Source organism: Triticum urartu, chromosome 7 (genome assembly GCF_003073215.2).
Source record: "Triticum urartu cultivar G1812 chromosome 7, Tu2.1, whole genome shotgun sequence".
NCBI classification, from domain to species: domain Eukaryota; kingdom Viridiplantae; phylum Streptophyta; class Magnoliopsida; order Poales; family Poaceae; genus Triticum; species Triticum urartu.
Window position 1 is genome coordinate 234,339,519 of NC_053028.1, and position 5,757 is coordinate 234,345,275.

The following is a 5,757-nucleotide window of genomic DNA, read 5'->3' on the forward strand; positions in this document are numbered from 1 at the left end:
GGAGAGGGGGAGGCGCCCCTAGGGTGGGCCTTAAGGCCCATCTGGACCTAGGGTTCCCCCTCCCTCTCCTGCGCCTTGGGCCTTGGTGGGAGGCGCACCAGCCCACTCAGGGGCTGGTCCCTTCCCACTCTTGGCCCATGCAAGCCTCCGGGGCTGGTGGCCCCACTTGGTGGACCCCCGGGACCCTCCCGGTGGTCCCGGTACGTTACCGATAAAACCCGAAACTTTTCCGGTGACAAAACAGGACTTCCCATATATAATTCTTTACCTCTGGACCATTTCGGAACTCCTCGTACATCCGGGATCTCATCCGGGACTCCGAACAACATTCGTTAACCACATACAAACTTCCTTTATAACCCTAGCGTCATCGAACCTTAAGTGTGTAGACCCTATGGGTTCGGGAACCATGCAGACATGACTGAGACGTTCTCCGGTCAATAACCAACAGCGGGATCTGGATACCCATGTTGGTTCCCACATGTTCCACAATGATCTCATCGGATGAACCACGATGTCGAGGATTCGATCAATCCCGTATTCAATTCCCTTTGTCTAGCCGGTACGATACTTGCCCGAGATTCGATCGTCGGTATCCCGATACCTTGTTCAATCTCGTTACCGGCAAGTCTCTTTACTCGTTCCGTAACACATCATCCCGTGATCAACTCCTTGATCACATTGTGCACATTATGATGATGTCCTACCGAGTGGGCCCAGAGATACCTCTCCGTTTACACGGAGTGACAAATCCCAGTCTCGATTCGTGCCAACCCAACAGACACTTTCGGAGATACCCGTAGTGCACCTTTATAGTCACCCAGTTACGTTGTGACGTTTGGCACACCCAAAGCACTCCTACGGTATCCGGGAGTTGCACAATCTCATGGTCTAAGGAAATGATACTTGACATTAGAAAAGCTTTAGCATACGAACTACACGATCTAGTGCTATGCTTAGGATTGGGTCTTGTCCATCACATCATTCTCCTAATGATGTGATCCCGTTATCAATGACATCCAATGTCCATGGTCAGGAAACCGTAACCATCTATTGATCAACGAGCTAGTCAACTAGAGGCTTACTAGGGACATGGTGTTGTCTATGTATCCACACATGTATCTGAGTTTCCTATCAATACAATTATAGCATGGATAATAAACGATTATCATGAACAAGGAAATATAATAATAACTAATTTATTATTGCCTCTAGGGCATATTTCCAACAGTCTCCCACTTGCACTAGAGTCAATAATCTAGTTCACATCGCCATGTGATTAACACTCACAGGTCACATCGCCATGTGACTAACACCCAAGAGTTTACTAGAGTCAGTAGTCTAGTTCACATCACTATGTGATTAACACTCAATGAGTTCTAGGTTTTATCATGTTGCTTGTGAGAGAGGTTTTAGTCAACGGGTCTGAACCTTTCAGATCCGTGTGTGCTTTACAAATCTCTATGTCATCTCCTAGATGTAGCTACCACGTTCTATTTGGAGCTAATCCAAATAACTGTTCTACTTGGTGCTATTCTAAATTGTTGCTCCATTATATGTATCCGGTATCTCTACTCAGAGCTATCCGGATAGGTGTTAAGCTTGCATCGACGTAACTCTTTACGACGAACTCTTTTACCACCTCCATAATCGAGAAAATTCCTTAGTCCACTAGTTACTAAGGATAACTTTGACCGCTGTCCCGTGATCCATTCTTGGATCACTCTTGTACCCCTTGACTGACTCATGGCAAGGCACATTTCAGGTGCGGTACACAGCATAGCATACTGTAGAGCCTATGTCTTAAGCATAGGGGACGACCTTCGTCCTTCCTCTTTCTTCTGCCGTGGTCGAGCTTTAAGTCTCAACTTCATACCTTACTACTCAGGCAAGAACTCCTTCTTTGACTGATCCATCTTGAACACCTTCAAGATCATGTCAAGGTATGTGCTCATTTGAAAGTACCATTAAGCGTTTTGATCTATCCTTATAGATCTTGATGCTCAATGTTCAAGTAGCTTAATCCAGGCTTTCCATTGAAAAACACTTTCAAATAACCCTATATGCTTTTCAGAAATTCTACGTCATTTCCGATCAACAATATGTCAACAACATATACTCATCAGAAATTCTATAGTGCTCCCACTCACTTCTTTGGAAATACAAGTTTCTCATAAACTTTGTATAAACCCAAAATCTTTGATCATCTCATCAAAGTATACATTCCAACTCCGAGATGCTCACTCCAGTCCTCAGAAGGATTGCTGGAGCTTTGCATCCTTATTAGCATCTTTTCAGGATTGACAAAACCTTTCGGTTGTATCACATACAACCTTTCCTCAAGAAAATCGTCGAGGAAACAATGTTTTGACATCCTATCTGCAAGATTTCATAAATAATGCAGTGACTGCTAATATAATTCCAACAGACTCTTAGCATCGCTACGAGTGAGAAAATCTCACCATAGTCAACTCCTTGAACTTGTCAAAAAACATCTTAACGACAAGTCGAGCTTTCTTAATGGTGACATTTACCATCATAGTCCGTCTTCCTTTTAAAATCCATCTATACTCAGCAGCCTTACGACCATCAAGTAGTTCTTCCAAAGTCTACACTTTGTTTTCATACATGGATCCTCTCTCGGATTATATGGCCTCAAGCCATTTATCGGAATCCAGGCCCACCATCACTTCTCCATAGCTCGTAGGTTCATTGTTGTCTAGCAACATGACTTCCAAGACAGGATTACGTACCACTCTTAAGTAGTACGCATCCTTGTCATCCTACGAGGTTTGGGAGTGACTTGATCTGAAGTTTCATGATCACTATCATAAGCTTCCACTTCAATTGGTGTAGGTGCCACAGGAACAACTCCCTGTGCTCTGCCACACACTAGTTGAAGAGACGGTTCAATAACCTCATCAAGTCTCCACCATCCTCCCACTCAATTCTTTCGAGAGAAACTTTTCCTCGAGAAAGGACCTGATTCTAGAAACAATCCCTCATTGCTTTCGAATCTGAGACAGGAGGTATACCCAACTGTTTTTGGGTTGTCCTATGAAGATGCATTTATCCGCTTTGGGTTCGAGCTTATCGGCCTGAAACTTTTCCACATAAGCGTCGCAGCCCCAAACTTTTAAGAAATGACAGCTTAGGTTTCTCTAAACCATAGTTCATACGGTGTCATCTCATCGGAATTACGTGGTGCCCTATTTAAAGTGAATGTGGTTGTCTCTAATGCTTAACCCATAAACTATTGTGGTAATTCGATAAGAGACATCATGGTATGCATCATATCCAATAGGGTGCAGTTATGACGTTCGGACACAACAGCACACTATGGTGTTCCAGGCTGTATTAGTTGTGAAACGATTTCCACAATGTCTTAATTTTGTGCCAAACTCGTAATTCAGATATTCATCTCTATGATCATATGACAGATCTTTTATCCTCTTGTCACGACGATCTTTCAACTTCACACTGAAATTACTTGAACCTTTCAATAATTCAGACTCGTGATTCATCAAGTAAATGTACTCAACATCTACTCAAATCATCTGTGAAGAAAGAACATAACGATATCCACTACATGCCTCAGCACTCATTGGACTGCACACATCAAAATGTATTACTTCCAACAATTTGCTTTCTAGTTCCATTTTACTGAAACCGAGGCTTTCAGTCATCTTGCCCATGTGGTATGATTTGCATGCCTCAAGTGATTCAAAATCAAGTGAGTCCAAACGGTCCATTTGCATGGAGTTTCTTCATGCATACACACCAATAGACATGGTTCGCATGTCTCAAACTTTTCAAAAATTGAGTGAGTCCAAAGATCCATCAACATGGAGCTTCTTCATGCGTTTTATATGACTTACGTGGCAGTGCCACAAGTAGGTGGTACTATCATTACTATCTTTTGGCATTGAACATGTGTATCACTACGATCGAGATTTCAATGAACCATTCATTTTAGGTGTAAGACCATCGAAGGTATTATTCAAATAAACAGAGTAACCAGAATAACCGTATTGCGATAGACGTAATCCAATCATGTCTATGCTAAACGCAAACACCAATCTCGATGGTAGAAGGAGTGTACGATATTTGATTATATCAACATTGGAAACACTTCCAACACATATCATCAGCTCATCTTTAGCTAGTCTCCGTTTATTCCGTAGCTTTTATTTCGAGTTACTAACACTTAGCAACCGAACCGGTATCTAATACCCTGGTGTTACTAGGAGTACTAGTAAAGTACACATCAACACAATGTATATCCAATATACTTCTATCGACCTTGCCAGCCTTCTAATCTACCAAGTATCTAGGGTAATTCTGCTCCAGTGGCTGTTCCCCTTATTACAGAAGCACTTAGTCTCGGGTTTGGGTTCAACCTTGGGTCTCTTCACTAGAGCAGCAGCTGAATTGCCGTTTCATGAAGTATCCCTTCTTGCCCTTGCCCTTCTTGAAACTAGTGGTTTAACCAACCATCAACAATTGTTGCTCCTTCTTGATTTCTACTTTTGTGGTGTCAAACATCGCGAATATCTCAAGGATCATCATATATGTCCCCGATACATTATAGTTCATCATGAAGCTCTAGCAGCTTGGTGGTAATGACTTCGGAGAAACATCATTATCTCATCTGGAAGATCAACTCCCACTCGATTCAAATGATTGTTGTACTCAGACAATCTGAGCACAAGCTCAACAATTGAGCTTTTCTCCCTTAGTTTGCAGGCTAAGAAATCGTTGGAGGTCTTATACCTCTTGACGTGGGCACGAGCCTGAAATCCCAATTTCAGCCCTCAAAACATCTCATATGTTTCGCGACGTTTCAAAACGTCTTCGGTGCCTCAATTCTAAACCGTTTAACTGAACTATCACGTAGTTATCAAAATGTGTATGTCAGATGTTCGCAACATCCATAGACGACGTTTGAGGTTCAGCACACTAAGCGGTGCATTAAGGACATAAGCCTTCTATGAAGCAATGAGGACAATCCTCAATTTATGAACCTAGTCCGCACAATTGCTACTATTAACTTTCAACTAATTTTTCTCTAGGAACATATCTAAATAGTAGAACTAAAGCGCGAGCTACGACATAATTTGCAAAATCCTTTTGACTATGTTCAGGATAATTAAGTTCATCTTAAGAACTCCCACTCCGATAGACATCCCTCTAGTCATCTAAGTGATTACATGATCCGAGTCAACTAGGCCGTGTCCGATCATCACGTGAGACGGACTAGTCAACGTCGGTGAACATCTTCATGTTGATCGTATCTTCTATACGACTCATGCTCGACCTTTTGGTCTTCTGTGTTCCGAGGCCATGTCTGTACATGCTAGGCTCGTCAAGTTAACCCTAAGTGTTTTGCATGTGTAAAACTGTCTTACACCCGTTGTATGTGAACGTAAGGATCTATCACACCCGATCATCACGGCGTGCTTCGAAACGACGAACTGTAGCAACGGTGCACAGTTAGGGGAGAACACTTCTTGAAATTTTAATGAGGGATCATCTTATTTACTACCGTCGTTCTAAGCAAATAAGATGTATAAACATGATAAACATCACATGCAATCAAATAGTGACATGATATGGCCAATATCATATAGCTCCTTTGATCTCCATCTTGGGGCTCCATGATCATCTTGTCACCGGCATGACACCATGATCTCCATCATCATGATCTCCATCATCGTGTCTTCTTGAAGTTGTCACGTCATCTATTACTTCTACTAC